Genomic DNA, 26,074 nt, shown 5'->3' with positions numbered 1-26,074 from the left:
AATGTTGGGTTTTTTAATAGTATCCTGAAGATTCCTGACTATATGTTTTAGATTTCTAATTTCCTCTTCTTTTCTTTGGTCTGACTGTATCCTTTCCTGTTCTCTGTCTTCTAAGTCCGATATTCTCTCTTCTGCTTCACCCATTCTGTTTGTAAGGCTCTCTATTGTGTTTTTCATTTGATCTATTGAATTCTTCACTTCAGTCACTATCACAGTTTCCTGTTGTACTAGTTGTTTTGTTTCATTTTGATTCCTCCTTAATATTTCATTTTCACGAGAGAGATTTTCTATCTTGTCCATTAAGGATTTCTGTATCAAGAATTTGTATTTGAGAACTTCTTAATGTTCTTATCAATTTTTTGAGATCTGCTTCTTGCATTTCTTCTATGTCATCATCTTCATAATCTTGAATTGGGGTGTCTTTTTCATTTGAGGGCGTCATGGTGACTTCCTTGTTTTTATTACCTTGGTTTTTGCGTTTGTTATTTGGCATATTGGAGATATTTGGTTTCTTCACTGTGGTGCTTTTTCTTGTTATACTATGACTCTAGATTAAGTGGACTATCTGTTTTTGATGGAGCCTTAGGGCTTGAGATGGGTGTGGCCTGAGAGCTCTGTTTGGTGTGCCAAAGGTGACACTCCCAGGTTAGGCGTGGTAAACCTCTCTCTCTCTCTCTCTTTCTTCTTTTTTTTTTTTTGATTCAAAAGGGAAGTAATTCTGCACAGCTGAACGAAGTTGGAGGTAGTTAGCAGGCAAATGATATACCTGCAGGAGCCAGAGATCGGAAGCTCTTTCCCAAGGACCACACAGGGAATCTGTTCGGCCCTCAGAGTGGGCTCAAATTCTCCTTCAGTCTCCCACTGGGTTGCCAAAGTTACGGAATTGTAGCGTCTCTGGAGAGTGCTCACGTGAATTCCGTGAGTTCTCTCCCCCACCATCTCTTTTTTCACAGTCTCAGTTCAGTAGCACCACAAATTTACTAGGTCCTAATCTCCTGTTAATTCGCCCCGCCCAGAGTCAGGTTTTTCTGCTAGGCTCAGGGCCGGTGCAGACCTGAGGTCCCTCTGCTTATGACGTATGTCCAAGATGGCACCTGCTCTTTGTCTTGCTCACCCTTGAGAGGCGAGCGGAGAGAGAGAAACCCGTGTCCGTACCAGTCACCTTTTTTTTTTTCTCTCTCTCTCTTCCAGCTAGCCTGGTGAACTTCCCCGCCCCGGGGGTCGTTCCCTCTAGTCTCCTCTCTCCGCTTGCCTGCCGGTGTCTCGGGCTATTGAGGTTCGGCTCACCTCGCGTTCCAGCGCTGGTGTGTTGAGTCTGCCGCTGGTGTCCCAAACTGTCACATTTATAATTATTACATGTAATTATCAATACGTTTCTTGTGTTATACATGTATAATGTTTGCTTATGTGTATGCTCACGTTCTATGTATATAGATAATTTATAATGCATACTCTGCTTATTCTATATGTATATATGTATATATACACACACACACATATATATATATATATTTATATATTGCTGTCATTTCCCATGATATTTGGGTAGCCAAACTGAAAACAGGGATAAAATGACCTGTGAAGCTGTGCGTTGACGATGAAGGTCAGAGGCTGGGTGTAGAACAGGCAGCATCTCTACACAGGCCCCATTCTTCGCTGAGATACTGCCCTGTGTCCCAGTAGTCAATGCCACTGCTCAGTGTGTAGGTGCTGAGACCCTCTCAGTTTCTGAGGTGGGGACTGAAGAAACCAGATGGTCTCCCCAGAAGCAGTGCGGAGAGAGAGAGCAGTGTGGGTGGGAGCAGACCCCGTGCCACTTTCCTTGTGATTTTGTCCGGCTGTCATCCAGAAGCACCTTTGTGAACTATCTGATGATTAATTAAGGACCTCCAAGTTCTGTTCCACACAAGGTCGCCGTTGCATGCTTGAAAACATAACTGGAAGGCGCCTACATCGTAGCTGTGTGCAGTGTGAGTTCTGATTCTTCCCCTTCCCATCACCTAAGCAACACTTGTGGTTCCGCAGCTGCCCTATTGTCACGGTTTATTCAGAGATGAGCGACTCCTGGTGAGAAGAGGTGAGGCAGCCGGTGCTTTGACTGACAGTGAGTTAAACTCAGGATGATCACCTGTCTCATTGGAAGGGTCCTTCACTCAGGTTTTCTGCGTGTAGTCACACACGCTTTCCACCGATGTGCTTCTGAACCTTCCCTGGGTACCATGTGAATGCGTGTAGCAGGACGTCTTCCAGACAGATCTGGGGACCCTGAACTGTCTCCCTGAAGCCGTGCAACATGTCTACTCTGCCTCTACCGCGGGCAGATTGGGGTGAGGCGACAGTTCTAAGTGGATGGAAGTTTGCCCCTTGGACGCAAAACTCACTGCAGCTGCTGCACTGGGCATGCCTGGGGTTCTGCTTGGCTCTCTTGTTCTTTGCTGCGGGACCTGGGGTTCTGGGTTAGTTCTGATTGATTGGTGACCACTGCAGGACCTGGGGTTCTGGGTTAGTTCTGATTGATTGGTGACCACTGCAGGACCTGGGGTTCTGGGTTAGTTCTGATTGATTGGTGACCACTGCAGGACCTGGGGTTCTGGGTTAGTTCTGATTGATTGGTGACCACTGCAGGACCTGGGGTTCTGGGTTAGTTCTGATTGATTGGTGACCACTACAGGACCTGGGGTTCTGGGTTAGTTCTGATTGATTGGTGACCACTGCAGGACCTGGGGTTCTGGGTTAGTTCTGATTGGTGACCACTGCAGGACCTGGGGTTCTGGGTTAGTTCTGATTGATTGGTGACCACTGTAGGACCTGGGGTTCTGGGTTAGTTCTGATTGGTCACCACTGCTGCCTGCTGGGCAGACAGAGCACATGGCAGCAGGGCCTGGGCGTGAACTGGTGCCTCCCGAGGGCTCCATGGAACTCATCCCTGGAAGCTCCAGGCTTTGATGATGGGTCTGTAGCCAGAGAACCTTGGAGACAGGGGACACAGACCCTTTTAGAGCAGCTTAGCTGTCATTTTTGTGTCTTCTGAATTTAATTTTAAATACTGGACTTTATTTTGTTCACCTTTGCCTTTCCTTTGACTAGTAATTCATGTATTTTTTGAAGATTCCTTGCACAGTGGGCTAAAACAAAAGCACACAAACACTGTTCAGTGCCCTCACGACTGAACACTAGTTTTGTGCTGTACACTTTGGGCAAAGCTTTACATTTTTGCTTTTTTTGTTTTTCAAGCTCTACTGCAACACACAGATGTTTGTGGAAAAGATAATTAAAAGATAAATTTATTTTGACACAAAATTATTTTTTGAAATCCATGTGTAGGTTTTCTGTAACATGTATTTTTCATGAACTAATGGAAGACCCCTTGTCTGCATGAATTTCACATTTTTGACCACAGTGAGCCGTCTTGTAACTTTCTGAGGTACCCTCATTCAGTTGCTACCCATTTTACAGTGGAACACGGGGCTAGGAGAATGGAATGTAGAGACAGTGGCAGAAGCTGTATTGGCAATGAGGTGTTTTGAACTCCACAGATTCAATGATGCAAATAGGAACACGGATGTTTGAGTTCTGCTTGGTGCCTTAAGGTCTTCATGGTCCCACTCGTGGGTCAGCAGTCTTTCTGCTGTGAAAGGTGGCACAGGAAAAGTTTTAGACTCTGTGGTCCACTTGGGACTGTATCACAGCTCCTTAACTCTCTTATTACAACTGCAAGGCAAGTTGTAGTTGAATGGGTGCAGCCAAGCTCCTGTGAAACTTTGTTAGATGAGCAGTGGTCTGGATTTGGAGTGCTGGGTGTAGTTGGCTGTTGCTCCCCCTCTTCATGGAGGAACGACACTAAACCCTGCCTAGGCTTCATATCCGAGTCACGGCACCATTATGTCGCTCCCCCTCTTCGTGGAGGAACGACACAGGACCCTGCGCTGTTCTTTTGTCTGCTCGGCCCTCCCCGGGTTTGCTGCTGGTTCTTCCCGGGTTGGCTACTGTCCCTTCCACCTCCGTGGAAGGGCAGTTCCCCCTGGCCACATTCCCCACTTCTGCAGGGGAGCGGCACTCCGCCGGCCGGCTCTCTCGGGGGCTGCACAGGTGTTCCCTTAGATGTTCCCCTTAGATGTTCCTTTTAGATGTTCCTGGTGCATGCCGTCTCTCTCCTCCCTTATAGTCCTCCTCCGCCAATCCTAACTCGGCTGCCCACACGCCGAGCACGCTGCTCTCCTCCAATCAGGAGCAAGTCCTACAGTTTATTGGCTGAACTGGAGGCAGCTGTGCAGAAGCTGTTTTCTTCTCTCCCAGCGCCATATTGTGGGAGAGCAGATGCATAGAATAAGTCTTAATTCCAGTAACAGTATAGTCCGAGTTGCTCCCCACAGATCCCCCTTTCTTTTTATTTTTTGGCGTTGATACGCGCCTGTCTTCGGTGTCCCGCGGCACACACTCTGCTCTACTTGCTAGAGTTGCCACAGGTTCTTACAAATCCTATCAATCAGGCAAACCGAATCCGGGTCCTCTCTTCGCCATGTTGTGAGGAGGTTTTTAGGCGCTGATGCGTGCCTGTGTTCGGTGACCTGCGGCTCATACTCTGGTCAAGCCGCCTGCTGGTGCTTACCGCCTTAATCAGGCAGACCGAATCCAAGCTTTCTCATTGCCATATTGTGGGGGAGACTTATTAGTGTTGGTTCGTGCCTATCTTCGGTGACCTGCAGCTCATACTCTGGTCGAGCTGCTTGCTGGTGCTTACCGCCTTATTAATCAGGCAGACCGAATCCAAGCCTTCTCATTGCCATGTTGAGGGGAGGCTTTATTTTTCTCTATATCTCCGGGCATTCCTATTTCTCCTATTTTACTTCTATCTACCAGCATTCCTATATCTCTCATTTTACTTCTAAACTTCTGTTTCTCTTATCCCCGTGGCTTCCCGGCGCCTCGCCCTGCTGGCGCCCGCCCCGAGGCTGCTTCTCGGCGGCTTTCCGGCTCTGAGCCGCTTCAGCCCGTGCCTCTCTCATCTGCGCGGCTTCGCGGCTCTGCGCGGCTCGGCTTTGCGCGCACACTCCGCGGTCTCCGCGCTAGCCCCGTGTTCCCTATCTACTTGAGCCCCGCACGCTCTCTCTGCGCGCGGCAGCCTCCGCGAATCACACAGCGTCAGCTCACGTCTCCGCCACTAGTATTCAATCTAAGTTCCCCGGGCTAGCCTGGCGAATTCAACCCAGCTCACGTCTCCGCCCCACGATTTGGCTTCCCGTCCTTTGCTCCCCGGGCTAATCAGACGGTTCCCAATCTGGCTTACGTTTCCGCTTCTGGTTTCAACTTTTCGCCCCCCATTCCCGGGCTAACTTGAGAACCCCAAAGTGGCTTTCGTCTCCGCCTCAGCCTGCCCCCCGCGGCTTCAATTTCCCTAACATTTTTCTCTACCCGGTATGTTTCCCCAAGCTTTCCTCCAACAATACTCCTCCCTCATTTCTCCTGGCCTCTCCCCACAGTCCGCATCCGAGTCTGTTTGTTCTAGCTTTCACTTTCGCTTTTGACCTTAGAGATTTCTCCCAGCTTCCCCCCATAGTCCGTATCTGAGTCTATGCCTAGGCTTTCAATAGCTCCTTCCGGCACCTTTATCGTCCGGCTTTTCCCTAGGCTGTTTGCTAGTCTCTCTCCGATATTTTCCACTTCTTCCCGTTTCTTCCCTCCTAAGTTTCCTATCCGTCCTAGGTTTCCTATCCGTCCTGGGTTTCCTATCTGAGTCACGGCACCATTATGTCACTCCCCCTCTTCATGGAGGAACGACACTAAACCCTGCCTAGGCTTCATATCCGAGTCACGGCACCATTATGTCGCTCCCTCTCTTCGTGGAGGAACGACACAGGACCCTGCGCTGTTCTTTCGTCTGCTCAGCCCTCCCCGGGTTTGCTGCTGGTTCTTCCCGGGTTGGCTACTGTCCCTTCCACCTCCGTGGAAGGGCAGTTCCCCCTGGCCACATTCCCCACTTCTGCAGGGGAGCGGCACTCCGCCGGCCGGCTCTCTCGGGGGCTGCACAGGTGTTCCCTTAGATGTTCCCCTTAGATGTTTCTTTTAGATGTTCCTGGTGCATGCCGTCTCTCTCCTCCTTTATAGTCCTCCTCCGCCAATCCTAACTCGGCTGCCCACACGCCGAGCACGCTGCTCTCCTCCAATCAGGAGCAAGTCCTACAGTTTATTGGCTGAACTGGAGGCAGCTGTGCAGAAGCTGTTTTCTTCTCTCCCAGCGCCATATTGTGGGAGAGCAGATGCATAGAATAAGTCTTAATTCCAGTAACAGTATAGTCCGAGTTGCTCCCCACAGTTGGCCAGCTCTGGTCTAACTGTCCAGCTTGATGAGGGAAGTCACTGAGACCATGGCTGGGCCTGGAGCTGTCCAAGGTCTCAGAGGCAGGGATGACCAGGAGTGGTGCCTCCAGACTCCTTCCTACCCACAGTTTCATCTGTTGTCCCTTGGGTCATCCCTCGGAAGACTCTTAAGTACCCCACCTAATGTGACACCTGCTATTTCTTGGTACCAGCGTATGGAGAGGGGAGGTTCTCTTTAGGCTCATGAGGTTGTAGTACACCCTCTGCCTCTCACTAAGCTCCTTTGAGAATCCCTTCTGAAATGACTCTGCTGATTCATTATATGGCCTTACAGGGCTCACAGATATCAAAGTTTCCATTTTATGAAAGTCACTGGGGACGCCTTACCAAAGTGATGGTGACTTCTGGACATGGCAGAGAACTGCGACCTGCGGTGTGAACGCATGCTGATTCTGCCCACGTGTGTCCTCATGGAGGCCCGTGGACTGCCCCCACGCATCCACAAGCTTTTGCGTCCGTCCCATTTTCGCTGACTACAAATTCTCCTTGAGCAGTTACCAGAACTGTGACAGCCTCTTCTTCATGACGAGAAAATGCCCGCTTTTGGTATTTGTCGGATCCCTTCATGTGGATTGTGTTACAAGTTTTCAAAGAACTCAGCTTGCCCTAGGCATTAACAGTGATGTCGGTAACATTTGCACTTTTAATGTAGGAACTGTATGGAGATAAGATCTTTTCACCATGACCTTCTGAAGTCTGAATCTGTACAAGGACACTTTGTTTTTCTGAGTGAACATCATTGGAGGGAGGTTTATCACATCACACCTGCTCTTTAGTGGAAGCATTCCATCTTCTTATCCAGTAAAATGGACCTCAGATTCCTAGGAAGCCAGTCATCATTTAGGCTCCACGTTTTATGCTTTGCACGCTGCTGCAATCTGATGCAGATGTTTTCACAGACTTCTTGTAAAAGGGTTAGAGGAAGTTGATCACAGAACTTCACAGTTGAGGGGGCAGAGAAGGCCCAGTGCAGGCCCCCCCGGTGTGGGTGGTGGTGAAGTCCTTCCTGTGCCCTCGCTCCTCTGTGGCCATGTCCACCTCCTCGTCAGCCCACAGGGTTTCAGCAGCTGCTGGAGTTGTGTTGTCTGGGAGACTGAGAACACGGGGTTCCCCTTCATCTGTGTGTATGTGAAATACGAACTGGGACTCTGCTACCTCCAACTTGTTTTAAAAGATTTGTTTATTTTATTTGAAAGGCAGAGTTACAGAGAGGCAGGGAGAGAAGTCTTCCATCCACTGGTTTACTCCCCAGATGGCATGAGCTGTGTTGATCTGAAGCCAGGAGCCAGGAGCTTCTTCCAGATCTCCCACGCGGATACAGGGTCCCAAGAACTTGGGCCTCTTCTACTGTTTTCCCAGGCCATAGCAGAGAGCTGGATCAGAAGTGGAGCAGCCGGGACTTGAATCCACTCCCATATGGGATGCAGGCACTGCAGGTGATGTCTTTACCTGCTACACCACAGTGCCAACCTGGCTACCTCCAACTTTTTAAAAACTATTTTTTTTTAATTTTTTTTATTTGAAAGACAGAGTTAGTAAGAGAGAGAGGGCGAGGGAGAGGGAGAGAGGACACTTCCATCCATTGGTTTACTTACCAAATGGCCATAATGGCCAGTGCTGGGCCAGGGCTGGGCCATGCTGAGCCAGGAGCCAGGAACTCCATCAGATCTCCCACGTGGTGGGCAGGGCCTCCAGGACTTGAGCCTTCACCCTGCTGCTTTCCCAGAGGCATTAGCAGGGAGCTGGATGGGAAGTTGGAGCAGTGGGGGCTTGAAACAGCACTCATGTGGGATGACAGCTTAGCTTGGTGAGCCGCAACACTAGCCCATGTCAAACTCTCGTCTGAGAACAGCCTTCTGAATCCTGCCAGCGAAAAGGACCTAGGGGGATAATTGCAGAAACCAGTTAGCGTTTGCAAGGGTTTGCTTGTTCTTTATTTACTTAGATTTTAAATCCTAACTGGTGACCTTGCATACTGCATTAGTAAATTTTAGCTCAGTTGTAAACTTTTTAGCTCCTATTTTCCTCTGTCTTCATTATCCCCTATCTTAGGATCCCTCATTTTGTAGGGAATTTTGGTATACACAGCATTTTAAAATTGTTTTATTTTTAATATAATTAAGTAGATAATAATATCCTTTTCCATGGAATGTAAGAGAATTCCTGCAATTTACCTATTTAGGATCTTTGTAAAAAATTTTAGGCTGGCGCCGCGGCTCACTAGGCTAATCCTCCACCTTGCGGCACCAGTACATCGGGTTCTAGTCCTGGTCGGGGCGCTGGATTCTGTCCCGGTTGCCCCTCTTCCAGGCCAGCTCTCTGCTGTGGCCCAGGAGTGCGGTGGAGGATGGCCCAAGTATTTGGGCCCTGCACCCCATAGGAGATCAGGATAAGTACCTGGCTCCTGCTATCGGATCAGCGTGGTGCGCCGGCCACAGCGCGCCGGCCACAGCGCGCTGGCCATGGCAGCCATTGGAGGGTGAACCAACGGCAAAGGAAGACCTTTCTCTCTGTCTCTCTCTCTCACTGTCCACTCTGCCTGTCAAAAAAAAAAATTTTTAGGAGCTAGTACTGTGGCACTGTAGGTTAAGCCTTTGCCTAAAGCACCAACATTGGTGCTGGTTCATGTCCCAGCTGCTTTTCTTTCAATCCAGCTCTCTGCTACAGCCTGGAAAAGCAGTAGAAGATGGCCCGAGTCCTTGGGCCCCTGAACCTGCATGGGAGACCTGGAAGAAGCTCCTGGTTCGGATTGGCCCTGCTCTGGCCTTTGTGGCCATTTGGGCAGTGACATCTGGGTTGATTCTGTATCTCAGTTATTGTTACTTGAGCTGCTGTAACATGGGGGTACAGATAATTCTTTTGTATGCTGATTTCATTTCTTTGGGCAAATTCTCAGGCTGTGTCATATGGTAGAACTATATTTAGATTTCTGAGGAATTTCCATACTGTCTTCCAGATAGTTTTACTACTTTACATTGCCATCAACAGTATATAGGGAAGCTTTTTGTCCACATCCTGCTAGCATTTGTTATTTTTTTTTCTAGATGATGGCCATTCTAATTGGGGTAAGGTGAAACCTAATTGTGGTTTTTTTTTTTTAAATTGAATTTATTTTTTAAAGATTTATTTATTTGAGAGTCAGAGTTACGCAGAGAGAGAAGGAGAGGCAGAGAGAGAGAGGTCTTCCATCCGCTGGTTCACTCCCCAGTTAGCTGCAATGACTGGAGCTGCCCCAATCCCAAGCCAGGAGCTTTTCCTGGGTCTCCCATGTGGATCATGGTCCCAAATACTTCCGTACTGCTTTCAGAAGCCATAGCAGAGAGCTGGATCACAAGTGGAGCAGCCAGGACTCTAACTGGTGCCCGAATGGGATGCTGGCACTGAAGGTGGTGGCTCTATCCAACATGCCACAGTGCCAGTCCCCAAGAATTTTATTTAAGGTATACAAATTTCATGTATTTCATGTGTACAGATAGAGGAACATAGTGATACTTTCCATTCCACCTTCTCTCCCACAATGCTCTCACCCTTTCTTCCCTCCCTCTGCTAATCCCTCTCTTACATTTTGTAATGATCTACTTTCAGTTTACTGTATATTCATAAGATTAACCCTATATTATGTGAAGAGTTCAACAAATAATAAGAAAGAACGAACCAACACTGTTCCTCAACAGTAGTGACATGGGCTATAAACAATCATCAAAGCTTGAAATGTCAATTTCACTCCTCTACATTAAATTTTTGGTGCTCTATCAGTTACCACAGATCAGGGAAATGTATGGTATTTGTCTTTTGGGGACTGGTTTATTTTGCTGAGTCTAAAGGTTTCTAGTTGTACCAATTTTGCTGCAAAAAACAAGATTTCATTCTTTTATTTACAGCTGAGTGGTAGTCCATAGTGTATATATACTGTGATTCATTTATCCAATCATCAGTTTATGGCCATCTGCATTGCTTCCATATCTTAGCAATTGTGAATTGAGATGCTGTCAACATGGGGGTATAGGTAACTCTTTCATATGCTGATTTTACTTCCTTTGGGTAAATTCCCAAGAGTGGGACTGCTGTGTCATAGGCATTTCTCTGAAGGCTAGTGATCCGGAGCATTTTTTCATTTGTCTGTTGGCCATTTCAGTTTCATCCTTTGAAAAATGTCTGTTCAAGCCCTTTGCCCATTTCTTAACTGGATTGTTTGTTTTGTTGTTGATTTTGTTGAGCTCCTTATATAGTGTGGATATTTATTATCCTTTATCAGTTATATGATTTGCAGATATTTTCTCCTGTTCTGCGGGTTGCCTCTTCAGTTTGTGCAGTGCAGAAGCTCCTCAGCTTCATGTAATCCAGTTTGTCTATTTTTGCTTTTATTGCCTGTGCTGCTGGGATCTTATCCAAGCAGTCTTTGCCTGGGCCAATGTCTTGCATTGTGAAGCCCCTCCCCTGTGGTGGAATGAGAAGGCCATGCCAAGATGGCCGCTGGCAAGTGAGTGTCAGTTACTCAGGAGTGGTTTCAGAACCCCCTGGAAAACCCCCTGGGAAACCACCTAGCAATGGAGCCTGCCTGGCAACAGGCTATGATTGGATGGCTTCAGATACTGCCTGGCGGCAGGCTGTGATTGGTTAGGGCATAAACTGCCCCTTGACCGGATTGGCTGCCTTGGCATTAGAAGCTGCTGCGCCAACGGAAATGAACGAATCTGTGGGCTGCTCGCCTCTGGCCCGCTTTCACCTGACTCCCAGGATCTGTGTGGTGATTCCGCGACTCTTGCCCTCACCATGCTCCTCCTCCCAGAACAAATGAACCTCAACACTCCCCCACATTCAAGAGGTTCTGAGCTTCTGGTGTCCGATCGGAGTGATCACCTAAGCACCCAGCTGCCTCATATGCCCCTCAGTTTCCTAGCCTATGTAGTCTGAAATTCCCAGTCACAGGGTGCAGGGGATCCATTCTCTGTTCCTGGAGACTCCCCATCCATGGAGTGAGTCACCGGTCCCCAGAGCCAGCTGCTTCCCTCACACAAGATTACTGGTGCTGTGCCTCGGCAACCTGAGTCTGGTGCTTTGGTGGCAGGTGGCAGTGGGGGAGCCAATGTTTCCTCACTTTCCATTGCAAGGGTTTATTTGAATCTAGGTGACAGCCTCCGGAGGAGTCTTGATCCATGCTTGAGTTATGCTACCTGGGTCTTCCTCTTTTATCATAAATCGGGACCTTGGGAAGAGTCAGCCACAAAACTGCACAGTTCCCCTTCATCTTTGGGGCTTTCTCACCTGTAGACTCATCTGAAGTTAACTGTCTTTGTGCCTTTTTCTTCTGGGTTTTCCCGATTTCTGGACATCAGAATATTGTGCCAGTATATTTTGGCACCTCTGATGGACTCTGTGGGATGTACCTGGCACGTTGCAGATAGATGTTAAGTGACAAATAAATCACAGTTTGGGTTGTAGAAACTAATTTCAGAGCTAATTATTCATGTGAGTAAAGGAAATGGTTTTCAAGGCTGGTTAAACTTGAAGTCTAAGCTGGTGGTATCCTTTGCAGAGTGGAGTGTCCACACATGGCCAGAGCCGGGAGCCATCATTAGATCTTCCTGATTTCTCAGAGTTTCGGTAATTCACTCTCTTTCTCTAAGACCCTGTTTCCTTTTGGATAACTTGGAAATGCATCTGATACATGGCTTTCAACAGGGGATGTTCTGAACATAAACTGATTCATGAAATATAACTACTAATTACGATGTTGAGGTTCAGGGACACTCAAACGGTTGCTTTTATAATTTAGTTTTTTTGATTAAGAAGATTTAATTTAGAAATACACCCACTTAAAATTAAGCGGCTGTTTCTGTGTCTTGGGCTTTCATACCTTTTGAATCAAATCACGTGCCTAGACATTCGGGACTGACATCCCCTGTGCTGTCTCAGTGCGTCTCTGATGGTTCCTCCTGCAGAGGAGTTTTCTTTTGCTCTCTGTGGATCCTTTCTTTATATTTGATTCCCTTCCATGTGCCAATGCTTCTGAAATCCTTGTATCCATCGCAAATCTCATCCTTTCCCAGGAGTTTTTGAAATCTATGCTCTTGAGTAGGAGTTTTGAAAAAGTGCTTCTTAATGTTGCTTTGTGGATTTTTTGAAATTAGGCAAAAGCAAACGAGTAAACTAAAGGAGACATGGGACACCTCACACTCCCGTTGCTCCTAGAAAGAAGCTGTCATCACAGGACCTGGACCTAGCGTCCTGGGGGGAGGGGAGGGTGGGGCACCAGCACCTGTTTCATGGCGGCACACAGACGAAGGGAAATCGAATGGACTTGGCTGGGCTGCCTCCCGCCATCGATTAGCACCTGAGCTCCATCTTGACTTGTACTTGCTTTAGCTCAAAGCTACTCTTCGTTTTCCTAACATGGAACATTTATACTCAAAGGAACCATGAACACATTAAGTTTTAAGAAGATTAAGTTTCTAAATTTTTTAAATAATGCATGATTGGGTCTCTGTATTGGTTGTTATGCTTTCACGTTTCCATGTGATCATTCGGTTCTCAGTGAACAGGAGATGTGTATTGGTGGTAGGTGGAGTGTTCTGATGGACATTTCCACCTAACACTCCTTGAGGATGATCCTGAGGTCTGACACTGACACTTTTGGGCTTCAGTACAGGTGACAATATGACTAAATCAACAGCATTAAACAGTCTGATGAAATACAATGGAGACACAATCTGAAGCTGCTTCTGATCTGATGGTTTCCTCTCCCATTGCAGTGGTTTCTCCCTTCTGTTCCTGATTTCCTTACACTCATAGCCTTTGCATCCCCTCCAGATTTCCCATTTGTTAATGGAGATTTTCTTCCCTGGACCTGTCTTAGTTTGTTTCTCTGTTTCTTGTCTACTTCCCCCTGCACTGGTTTCCCTCTTCAGTCACCCTCTGCTTCCAGGATTCCCCTTCCTCTGCTAGGAGCACCCCCTCCAAGTAGCACCTACTGGGAAAGATGCTGCTTAGGAGGTGGGTGCCTGTGCTGCCCTTCTGCAGGTTTCTCAGGTTCACGTTGATTCTTCACCTGTGAGCCCCTGGAACTCTGTTCTGTTTGTCCTTAAAGCTAAAGTTCTTGTCCACATCTTTGCCTGCATGACTGCTTGTGATGGCACGACAGGAAAGCCAGCCCCGTATGGCTTCCCAACACGGAGAGATCCCTGGATGGCCTCTCTCTTCCTCTTAGACTACCTCAAATGTTGCCTTCAAGTTGTAGTTTTCAGAATTTTCTGTTTTATTTTTCCACCTTGCTCTGTTTTCCTTAGGCTTGGTGCCGTTTTAGAGCTGGCTGTTCTTAGGTCCCTAGCTGGTTCTTGTACCTCCCATGGATGTGCACTCCCTTTGACCACAGATGAGTACAGCAGCCCAAAGAAAGTGCGTTGGTCCTAGCACTGCCAGGGACACAAAACAAGCAGGAAACACAAGGAAGGAAGAAAAATAAATTCTCTGAGATTGGACCTGTTTCCAGCACACACCCACTGCCGTGCAGTGGGATGAGAAGTGAATCTTGCAGGGAGTATTCCTGAGTATAGATAAACAGTGTCCTTCCCTGAAGCCGGCCAGGTCCCTACAGAGAAAGCAGGAGCCTGCAGGAGGGGAGGGGAAGGCAGCGGGGAGAAGGTGGCTGTGCCACAGAACCAGGCATGGAGAGACAGAAGGTGAACGCCGTCCCTGTTGATTAGAAAGGGCCTGGAACACTCTGCAGTTGGACATGCAGGTTCCTTCGCTGCGAGGTAGCTGGGTGATCACCTCCTGTTCTATTAGCAGTGAGTGTTCATGGGAACAGGATAAAGTGCTTTCCAGGACTGTGTTCTCAGCAGTGGGCCACAGCCAGTGAACCTGTGACTCTGACCCAGGATGGCTTATTGCATTCTCTTTCTGCAGCCTTCTTTATATATTCAATAAAATTCAATATTTAATCACTTCTTGGAAAAACCTCTTTGGCAGAGCACAATACAGGCTGAGGGTCCCTGATTGATTCTGTAGCTATTATTCCCAGCCCAGTGTCACAGTTTTTTTCCCCCTATTCCTTTAAAAATCTTGGAAACTCAGTATTGAGAGGGTAACGATCTTAGTTGCTATTTATAATTCTCAGCTCCCCATTAAACTCCCAGCCAAGGAAATATTAATCAGTTGGCAATAAATATCTCCGTGCTGCAGTTCACATATGTTTCTCTTGGAAACAGCATACGCTGGAGTGAAAACTGCAGAGTTATACTCCATGCACAAAACATTCCTGATATGAAGACTTTCATTATGCCTTTTGTTGGTAATGGGTGAGCTACTGCTTATAGCATAGAAAGTCGGTCGTTGGGAAGGAAAAAGATGGGTTACTCATTTCAGCAGGGGATGAGTTTGCTGCTTGCCGATGACTTGAGGGGGAAGGATGCTGTGTCTACTCTCAACTGCCTTCTTCACTCGCAAAAGTCATGGAGGAAAACTGTTCCCAAGTCCTCTGAGCAAGACCCAGAGGTGGCTTTAGGATGCCCTGGCTGTGCAAGCACTGGTCACCTCGCTAACCTCGGAAGATGACAATCCTGGTCACCTTACTCCTGCACTATGGAATTCATGTCAGGAAAAGAGAGACCATGTGAAGAATGCTCTCAACCCAGTGCCTGACCCAGACAGAGCCCCCAGGAAGTGAATCTAGTGACATCATCATTATGTTGTCATTTCCTCATCAGGTTCTACAAATGAGGAGAGTGAGGTTTAGGACTGTTGACTGACTTGTGCACAGTTTCACAGTCTAATGGGTGGCAGCTTCCTGTGAGGTCCCCAAATTCCTGCTTCAGTTCTCTGAACTGTGGCACTAACCTGTGAGAGTTCCTGTTTGCCGCTAGGTCTGCTTGTCCCTGCTAACCTGGAAGCAGGATTTATGGAGGAACAATCTCTGTCTGCTCTTGCTGTGTTGTGTTCCTATGTAGTTTTTTGATTAGAGAAAACCACGATTGGTTCCCAAAACTGTTATCTAGTGCGGTGGACGCATTAATCTTTGAAGCATTCTGTGCAGCGTGTAGGCACCTTCTGTTCAGCCCCTCTTGAGTGCCCAGTGAATTCCGCACACACCCTGGGAATGACTACTGCCTGCTGCGATGGACAGCGTGCTTGTCAATGAATCTGTTCACTCCAGAGTGAGCCGTTTGCTTCCACTCTGGGCCAGGGGTGGTTTCTCCCATCAGACATTCCAGACGCACACCTCCTCCTCCTCCTCCTCCTCCTGGATCTGGCATAGCGCAGAGAATCGTCACTGGTGTGCTAACATTCGTGATGTCATATTACACACGCAAATGAAATGACTGTCGGCAAAAATAATGACTGTCGCTCGTTGGGAGGATTAATAGCTACAATCTGCCCAGTTTCTGCTGAGCTGTAATTTAATTCAGTGGCGCGTATTAACTGAGGGAATTAATTTGGGTTTAATGATTGTGCGTGGATGGTAATACGCACAGTGATGATGTGTGTTTAGGTACACGGAGCCACCAACAGGCAGCGACGCTCATGCCCCTCTGTTGATAGAGAGGTCCTAAGGCTGAGAAGGCAAGTGCAGCGGGGCTTTCCAGGGCATGTCATCAGCTGTCGGTGCTGTGATGCAGAAGGAAGCCACTGGACTTGAGACAGAAGGGGCCCAGGGTGCATGGCATGCACCTGACGAGCCAAGTGTCCCAAGCTGCCACTGGAGAATGCAGAAGAAAACGGATGGAGCCTAGGGATTTAGGAGCCAAATGGATGGATGCGTGTGAAACGAGCTGGGGGAGTGGCAGACTGCAGCTTTACATGAACAGAATAGCCGTAGTCAACTTTCTGTGTCTTCATTTAAAGACAGATTTACTTAAAGAGACACACAGGATTAGACCGACATCCAAGAGCGACCTGGGGAGGCATGCACTGATGAACAGAATGTAAGTGGTTTGGGATTGAATACAGAAGAACGTCCTTTCACCACAGATGTTACAGTGAGCAAGCAAGCGTTCCGTAGACCAAGGGAGAAGGCAACCTCCCTGGAAGTTTGCTAATCTAAAGCAGCAATTGACGCCATGCAGTTCCTACACAGGTTATAAGGTGAGGATCTGTGGCTTTGGGAGCAGGCTGAGCTGCCATCCCAGCTGCTGGGCAGCTAGCATTCCTGCCTTGGAACCACAGTCTCCTCATTTGAGAACCGGGCTCCTAACACTTGGAAGGTTTTCCTGAGGATTCAGGGCCACCATGCACTAAGCACGTTCTTAACAAATGTCAGCTTCGTCTCTGACGTCTGGACATTTTAATAAGCCTCTTTGCAGTGGCATATCCTGCTTTAAATAGAGCAAACGAAGACTGCAAATCCTCTCTAGATAAACAGGTCCAGTTACTGACTCTGGGCCAGAGGATATTTCATGTCTGTCTTCCCAAGGTCTTGTCTTTTCCTGATCTCTTCTTTCACCCAGGGTTTCCTGTGTGTGAGTAATTGAGTGATGATGTCAGTTTTCTTCAAGTGAGTGCAGTAATGACACTGGACCGTGTACACCCGCTGGCATCCTGCTGGTCTGAGAGGGGCGGTCACAGCCCTGCTTCCCCTTGATTTGCTCCAGTGAGTCCCACATTGTCCAGGAAATAAATGGGGAGGGGGCCGTCCATGAGGCACAGTGCGCTAGGCCTACCTCCCCTGAGAGGAGTCTGGCTCTGCCAGGAGAGGTTGTGCCGCTCGGGAAGAACACATCCACTGTGTTCAGCAGCAAGGCCTCTGCCTTTGTCCACAGTTGCTGATTCCCGTTTCCTCACCCTGGAGGGAGTTCCCAGGGGCTCCTCACGTGAAGCAGACCAGGTGAGAATGTGAGGTCTCTGCTCTGTGCCTTTCACGTGAATCTGGGGTGGTAGAGAAGGAACTCACAGGACAAGGGGATAAACTCAAGCAGACATTCAACAGATATTTGCGATCCTGTTCGCTGTTAGGTATGGGGGACAGAGAGAGTAGACAGAAGTAGTTCCAGTGGACAGAGTCCTCAGGCGCTGTTCATGGTGCTGGAGCTTAATGACAGTTCAGGTTCACCAGGCTTCTCGGGAGATGGCCCTGGCATCTGTGTGTACAGTTGAGGAAACGGAGACTTGAGACTGAATGGCTCACTCGCAGGCATCCAGCTTGGGGGTGGTGCACCTGGCACTCGACCCTCCAGCTCTGCCGTTGGTCCGAAACCCCACGTGGCAGCCTCCCCAAAGGCTGGAAAAGAATGGATGTTTTTCACAGAATTCAAATACACACGTGATGATGAAGGGTCTTTAAAATGGTTATGGAAAATGTGCATTTTGATGGCATTTTCCACGAAGTGTGCGTGTGTGTGTGCATCTGTGTGTATAGGACTTTCCAATATCAATATCTTCCATCTTTTAGAGGCTCTGTGACACCCTTGATATATGATGCATGTTGCCACGTGTACTTGTTTGGTAAAGAGCTCTGAATACCACACAGTTTGTTAATAAAAAGGAGCATCCTGTCCACCCAGGGGAGGGTGCACTCCTGGTCACACTGCGCCAGGGGTCCAGTGCAGCACGCGATGTGTGGCAGGCTGCACTCACTGTCACTTCCCCTCTGCACAGTCCTTTCTGTGAGACCGAGTGGCTTGCCTCTGCTGTGTTGCCTTGAGACCCGCTATGAACAGCAACCACGGCCTATAAGTGCTTGAAATGATCCTGCCACTCTCACCCACTGCTCTCCAGAGCCTGCTCCAGAGGCTGGGTTCCTCTGTAACCTGAAATACCAGTTGGACTATGTTTCTAATTAAACAAGGTTCCGGGGGTGCAATCTTACATTTTCTCCCATTCCTGCAGAGTGGTTGTATCCTCTTAGAAGTCATGGAGCTGCTCTGGGTGGAGGCTGCTTGATGCCTTCAACCCTTGAGGATCAGTGCTGCTCCCTCTCTCACCCACGCCAAGTATGGGGTCGGCTCTTCCCCTCTCTGCTGTGGGGGCCACACTCCTGGACGTGAAAGCCAGGGAAGCAGCCCGGTGTCAGTGTCACTGCCACCCCAGCTGAGCCTTGGGGGTTGTCCCTAGGGGTTTATGGCCCTGTGCTAATTCTTGCACCTGCAGCTGCTGGTGTGCCTTCTTAATGATAAAGCCAGCGCCCCTTCCTGGCCCTGGGCATTTCAAGAATCATTCTCTGCCCTTCTGTGCTTCCCTTTCTTCTGGCTGAAGTGCAGCCCGAGCTGTCAGGAGCAGTAGGCAGCTGCTTCAAACGCTGGGGCCCCCTGGGCCTTCCAGAACGCCAGCTTCGCTAAGGAGGTGCTCACGTTGTCCTGAGAATTCCGATAAGGCCTTTGAATTCGAGAAAACTCAAAACCAAGTTCCTCTTCATTTTTTCCTGAAAACTTTTTAGAAACTTTTTATTCCCTTTAGCTTTTGACAGTCTGCACTTCACAAACTCCTGCTGCCTCTCAGTGCAGCCAGCTCTCCAGGCTAGCACAGTGGAAGACACACTTTGAGACAAACTGAGGCTGCGTCTCAGAAATGTGTTTGTTCCCTTTCGAGAAAAATATAAACCGTTAACCTCGAGCCTGCTGAAGCCTGTGCAAATGTACCGCTGTTCTCAAACATCTCCTGGTGCCCAGTCCTTCAGCAGTTTGAGGATTTTCCTACCAATGGAGCAAGCAAAGAACGAGATGTGGCGTTTGTGTGCTTAGGAAAGTTAATGAAATTCAAAGACTTTGGAGCTAAAAAGGTAGGGAATAGATAAATTGTTAGGAAGAGGACATTCACTTACATTCTTTAATTAGCCACCCGCACTTGCTCATCAGTGGTGTCAACTGGACTGTCAGGCCCTCGCCTTCCAATTTAATCCCAAACCCACTCCTGGAGCTACTGACCTGCTACCAACTTTAGAGAAGTAGCAAGAAGACATACGATGATCAGTTGCATCACGGGAACTGTCATCACATGTATCGTCTGTTGGCATGGAAAATCTCATTTCTGCCAGGGACCATTTGGATATCTCATGTCATTCGTGGGCCCTATGAAATTATTAGCTTGTTGTAGCTTAGCCTGCTATGGATTTATTGAATTTTGCAACCAGGGGTTTTTGCGGGTCTGGTGTAGCCTTCAGGTCAGATGTTCCTCACTGCTGATGACTCTGTCCTTTAACGAGTGACTATTGTGTCCTTGTATGCAGACACATAAAAAAAAAACCTGAGGATTGGGACAAGTTTATATGGGAAGCTTGGCGGCCCTGTGACACTGGCAGGAGCATTTGTTACAGTATGGGAAGCAGGCATTTGGTCTAGCAGTCGAGATGCAACCCAAGGGGCTTGCATCCCGTATGGAGGTCCTGGGTTCGAGTCCCCACTCCACTCCAAGTTACAGCTCCCTGCTGATACACATCCTGGGGGGCGCTGCCTCGGGCGGTTGTGTCCCTGCCACCCACGTGGAGACAGGGTTGAGCTCCAGGCTGGTAGCTTTGGGATCCGCAAGGAGGGAAGGCCTGTACTTCCGGGAATGGAAAGTTCCTACCTGTACTTCCAGGGAAGAAAAGCCTTTGTCAAGGTCCCCGCAGGTGCCTGAAGGTCAACCAATGAGGATCAGACTGCCTCAACCTTTAACCCCCATGCCCTGAATCTATAAAAGGAGCCCTCCCAGCCTCTGACGCGCGACTTCCCCGGCCCCCGCTCTGTTGCTCTGTTGGGACCGGGGAACCTCGCCCGGGAGCGGAACCCCAATAAAAGCCTGTGAATTAATTGATTCATCTGCCTGGGAAGACTTGTTATGCGCTAGACACCTTGCACAGGCTCCCAGCTTCATTCTGGCCCAGTCCTAGGTGCTGAGGCTATCTGGGGAGGGAATGAATAAATGGGTGGGAGCCCTCTCTGTCTTTCTTGCTCTCTCTTCCCCTCAAACACATGGATGCAGTACAGTGAAGGAATTACTGCCATTGGCCCACGGTTTCATTGTCTCCTCTGGGGTCAGAGGATGTGCTGTGTGAGGGTGCAGCCCTGCTCTGAGGACGGCTCCGTGTCCGGAGGCAGTCGCTGCTCTCCCCTCTGACGCCAGCTCCCGTGGAAACTCGTTCTCTCAGGGTGTTGCAGGCTGAAGGCTTTGTACTTCAAGCGCGAGTAGGAAGCCTCTGTAGGCCTCAGTTTTGGCTTGGCCCTGAATATTACGGAAAATAAAGGAAGTTTTTTTTTTTTTATTGAAGTGTAAAAAAGAGAATGAAGAAACAGAACAAGTGGGAGGTGTGTTCAGGCTTGAGGAAATGGCCACGTCTCAGTCCAAAACAGGCAAACAAAACAGTCTTTTCGTTGTCTTGCAGGGGACACAATGGCCTATGCATTGCTGCCCCCACCAACAGGTGGCGCTGCTGCCGAATCCTGTTTCCTTGGAAGACAGCACGGGTGTGGCCTTGCTTGTTAAGGAGGAAGAATAAGGCTCCGGAAATGCTGTCTTATTTCCACACCAAGGAGCTCCGGACTGTTGTTTGTGAAAGCGAAACAGCTGGTTTTATGCTTTTAATGATGCTTGCAGGCAAACAGTTTATAACCCTGGAAGTATTTAATTTGGAGAGGTTTATGTTAAGATAATAAAATTATTAAATTCTACTCATTAGAAGCACGCAGAGTGCTGGGGGTGATGTGTTCTGGAAAATTACGTTTGCGCTCGCTTGCTGGCTGGTGGGGGTGACGGGCACGCCGTGCCATGGCCGACGACAGACGCTGTGCAGCTGTGCCTTGTCTTGACTAATGCCCTCAGGCACTGGGGCTCCCCCTGCAGTTGATGGATGCGAGGGTGTGTGCTGAGAAGGTAGGAAGCCAGTGGCCAGTGGCACAGGTTCTTCCCCGTGTTCTGCTGCTGCATCCTGGGCGCCCCCTGCTCTGGGGAGTAGTTTGTTGGGTCTCAGCCACCCCCCGTTTGCTCAAGCGTTGCCAATGGCTGTCTTCTCATGACTGGTACAAAGGTGAGACCTTCTAGCCAACACTACACACCTGTCACTGTTGTCATGGAGTGACTTAGGTGGCCCCTGTTGGAAAGGATCCTTACTGCAGCCCAGTGTCCGTGGTGGTTCTTAGGGCGCGCGGAGCTTGGGCTGGAGCTCACGCATTCAAAGTGCACGCGTGTAGCCCGTGAGGCAGAACTGTGTGCTTTGGCTTCAGTCTCTGGTTGCAGTGTGTGTGTGTGTGTGTGTGTGTGTGAGTGCCAGTTCTTGGACACTCTGCCGCGGTTGCTGTTATTCAGGATTTAATTGGGGACCTGATGAAACACCGTTCCATTTTGCATCCCGAGCCTCACGATTCCTGCTTGCTCTGCCACTGAACTTCATTTAGATTATTTTCTTAGCTCATAACAACTGCAGGCAATTTATAGGCAAGCTACATCATCCATTCTCTGTTATACCAAAATATTGTCTTTGTGGCCTGAGAAGAGTAAGATACATGTTCGTGTCTTCCGCGGAGTGGAATCATTTTGTGGCCCATCTCCTCCCTGGGTCAGAGGGTGGCATGCAGTCTGTGTACCCCCATTCCTAAAATAAAGAGGACAGCAGCAGAGAGGGGAGCTCTATTTGGGATGAAAAAAAATCCCCTCCCAATGAATTACTCAAGTAGTTATTCACAGCCATTTTCCTTCTACGTCACCGGGAATTTTGTCTTTATTTGATGGATGTGCTCTCCTTGAGTTAGGCATCTCATTGCCGTGGTTTTCTGTCACTGCGTTTTCTTTGCTCCACCTCCATGTGCACATCACCTAATTCCTGAAACTTTAAAACTCCTGAGTTCTTAGAGCATCTCCTTTGACTTTTTATCTTGGGCACATTATATACAACAGACTCTTCGAAGGCTAACCATTTTTTTTTTTTTTTGAAAGAAGGAAGGAGAGAGAGAGAGTGTGTGTGTCCATGCTGGGCCAGGCTAAAGTCAAGTGTGCAGAACCACGTGTGGATCTTCCCTGTGGTTCAAAGGGACCCAAGTATTTGAATCATGGCCTGCTGCCTCCTAGGCTGTGCATTAGTGGAAAGCTAGAGCCAGGACTCAAACCCAAGCACTTTGACTTGGGATGGGGGCATCCCTAGCAGAATCTTAAATGCTGAGCCGAAATAGTGTAGGAATTAATTGAGACAGAAAATATGAAAGACGTCCATCTCCATTTGTAGAGAATCCCTGGAGTTCTAGCTCCTCTGGGAAACAGAGAGGACGCCTTGCTTTTTGGATTGGCTGTGCATCTCCGGGACTCCCAGGGCCTGCTTGAGACAAGCAGAGGGGAGCAAGAAGCAGTACCATCTAAGAGTCCTTTAGGGAACCCTGCACTTTGTTTCTTCCTCCTTGAAAAGACGGAGATGTGACCAGGCCCAGCCCAGTGCGAGATGTTGGAAACCAAAGGAGAGGCAAACGCAATCTCTTCTCAAGCACTCATGGTCTCCTGTGAGAGGAGCCCTCCAGGCTGAGAGCCTGGCAGTCCGACCTCAGAGGAGGAAGTGGGCTGGGAAGATGGGAGGAGGCTCCCAGCAGCCAGCAGGGGCTGGATCTGGAAGGAACGTGGAGGCTCATGGGGCCTTCACTTTGTGTAGGAATTTCTGGGGTTTTAAAGCATTGCAGATCAAATTGAGGGTGATTAGTCAGAAAGGCAATATTTAAACAAAGCCTTTGGCTGGAGGCAGAAAAATTGCGTTTTTCATCTATGAACACGTTTTGGCGTTCAATGATTGTGGTGTCCGAGTACATTGTGGGATTCACATAAGATCGTTTTTGAACCCTACCAGTCTCTCCCTGGGTGACATTTCTCTGCAGCAGTGGCTGTCCTGGGGGCTGATTTTCCTTCCCTGGACCTGTTCCCGGTTGTCACCACTGGGGGGAGTGGGTACCGCTGTTGTCTCATGGGTGGAGACCAGGGCTGCTCTTTTGCATCCTAGAACACATGGCACAGGCCCCCTTAGCAAAGAAGTATTTGGCCTAAATGGTGCCATGGTTGAGAGACCCTGGTTTAGACTTTGATCTCTGGTGACCCCCCGTTAGCTGCCCTGTGTCTGTAGCCCAGGAAATACCAACAGGGTTGAAACCTGGAGAAGGTACAAGGGCCAATTTATGAGATTACATAGAACTATAAGCCTCTAGCTGTCTGAGGATCAGCGTATGTGGGTTAACTCCTCAGTCACCAGGGGCCCAAGCAGTGCACCTGCCGACGTCCTGCCTCTCCGTCTTCCACGACGTAGTGTTCACCCAAACTCATGTTTTCTGGAGAACTCCATGTGGATAGCATTCTTTAGCACAGAACTCACAGGATCTCGTGTGTGTGCCGGGTGGATCTCCCAGGTTAGGCCTGTGTCCTTGTATTCACAGTCTTGTGGGGCAAAGATTTCCTTTCCTTGGTGTGAAATTGCTTTTTGTTTTTATTCTTCCTTGAAACAAATGGTGCTGACAGGCCATAGAAATTGAAAAATTGTATTTTCAGGGCCAGGAATAGTACGGCTTGCTGGTTCTCTCTCTCTCTCTCTCTCTCTCTCTCTCTCTCTCTCTGCTTCTACAGAATGTATACACACACACACACACACGTATGTGTGTGTACACCTTCACATCCCAAGTAATTCAGTGCATTTCTGACTGACCTCGAGCCAGAGTGAAGCCTGCTGGACAGTTACTAACGGAGCAGAGAAGACACTAGCGAGATTTCTTACACAGAACCTAGGGAAAGCTGTGTGAGGGTGGTGTTAGTGACTGTCAGTGAGCAAAGAAGGAAGCAGAAGGACACGCTGACGCTGTCTCCTACCCTGCAGACATTTTCTGTAAAACTTTTCAAAGACACACACACATAAAAGTCCTCACACAACTTAACAGGTCTATGCAGTGCTTCATCCCCTAAATAAATGCAAAGGTATCTTCAAAAAGGTTTCTCTTACATCGCTGCATTTGAGCTGCTTGTCCATGCCTCATGGTCATTTGCTCCACCAAATGTCCTGCTCTGAATTCTGAAGCCCAGTGGGTGGGACTGGTGACAACCTCTGGGAGGCAGTGCAGCCTCTTTGCCCACAGGAGGCGTCTGAGAGCAGCATGCCCCAGGGTGTACCTTTGGGAGCAGCTGCACCCTATCCTGCCCCTTGCTGTGTTTTCTGCTTTTGTCCTGCTTTTCCCATTCCTGTTCGAGAATGATGAGTGAATGACGTGTCATTTATAATTTATCGGAGTCACAGGGCATTTGACTTTTGAGGACGACATAAGTCTTTTCGTCACCCGCAGTCCTCAGAGCCCGGTTCCCCCAGCTCTCTGGCTTTTCAGAGGCAGCCCCTGAGGCTCGGGGCAGTGCCTTTGGGCTTGTAAAGCACCAGGCAGAGGTGCAAGTCCAGGCTGAAGTGCACGCTGGTCCCCCCCACCCCCCGCAGCCCCTGCTTCTTATACCTCAGTGACGGCTTCTGCAGTTACGACAGATAACACACGTACAATGCTTGGCACGCTTTCTAAAAAGTTATCTGCTGCTTTTCTGAATTGCAGGTTTCAAGTGGGCGGCCTGCCTGGTATCTGGCAGAACAGGGAGATCCTTCTTGTCTTGCTTCATTGGAGCCCTTGACCAGATGCATGTCCTTGAAGGTGGCAAAGCCCCACGGCTGTCTTCTGGGGTTTTAGCTGTTAGTGTTTTCTTTGTTTGCTGTTTCAGTGTTAGATGGAGAGCGAAGGTTGTAGAAACAGAGTTGTGCAGGAAGAGGCTTGCCCTTAGAAGTCTTGGCTCTGTGTGGTGAGCTCTGTTGGGGAATCACCATTGTAAGACTGGAACCTTTCCTCACCGCCATGCTGAATAGGGAGAAGTGGGGTATCCTGATGTGCATTCTTAGCTACTATGAATTGTTTTTTCTTAACATTGAAAAATTGTTATTTACTTTGCCTCATTGAAAAATTCCCAACTTTTCCGCAGCAAACCCAAGTAAACGCCTAGTGCTCTAGAAGCTATGACTAGACAAGTTAAGGAAAGCATGGAGTCCTGAGTAGTTCATGCTTTTCTGGGTTCACTTGTCCTGTGGTTATCTCCTCCCTCCCAGCTCCACACTTTGTCCAGACGCGCGTGGTGCTGGGCTACTGCTGCAGGGAACCTGCACCCGCACTGTGGCCAGGACAGGTGATGTGGGTGCAGGCTTGTCCGTCTCCAGCGCTTCGAGAGCCATTGGGTGTCTTTCCAGAAAGGAGTGACTGACTTCCTGGGTGGTCAGGTGGACCTCGGTGCCCCACAAATGGACACCTGGTGAGCTCCAGTGCTGTAGGCGGTATATACAAGGTCAGTGGAGTCTGGCCTTTGGAAATTGGAAGTGAGCCTGTTTGCTCTGTGCGGCTTTCATGAGCTGCACTATGGGGTTGGGGCGTAAACTATAGCACCATCCCAAGGATAGGATCGTAGGTCACTTACTGTCTGTGTGTCTGTGCCTGTTTCTCACTGGCCACACATCTTCCTCATGGCATTTGTGACATATCAGTGAGTTGCTGTGTTAAAGTTAGGAATATGGGGCCAGTGCTGTGGCACGGCAGGTAAAGCCACTGCACACAATGTTGGGATCCGATATAGGCGCCGATTTGTATCTTGGCTGTTCTACTTCCAAACCAGCTTCTTGCTAATGGCCTAGAAAAAGCAGCAAAACATGGCCTAAGTGTTCGCACCATTGAACCCATATGGGAGACTTGGAAGAAGCTCCTGGATCCTGGCTTTAGCCCTGCCTAGTACTGGCCATTGCAGCCATCTAGGTAGTGAA

The sequence above is a fragment of the Oryctolagus cuniculus genome, chromosome 10, assembly GCF_964237555.1.
Source record: "Oryctolagus cuniculus chromosome 10, mOryCun1.1, whole genome shotgun sequence".
NCBI classification, from domain to species: Eukaryota; Metazoa; Chordata; class Mammalia; order Lagomorpha; family Leporidae; genus Oryctolagus; species Oryctolagus cuniculus.
Note: the sequence above shows the minus strand (reverse complement) of the source record.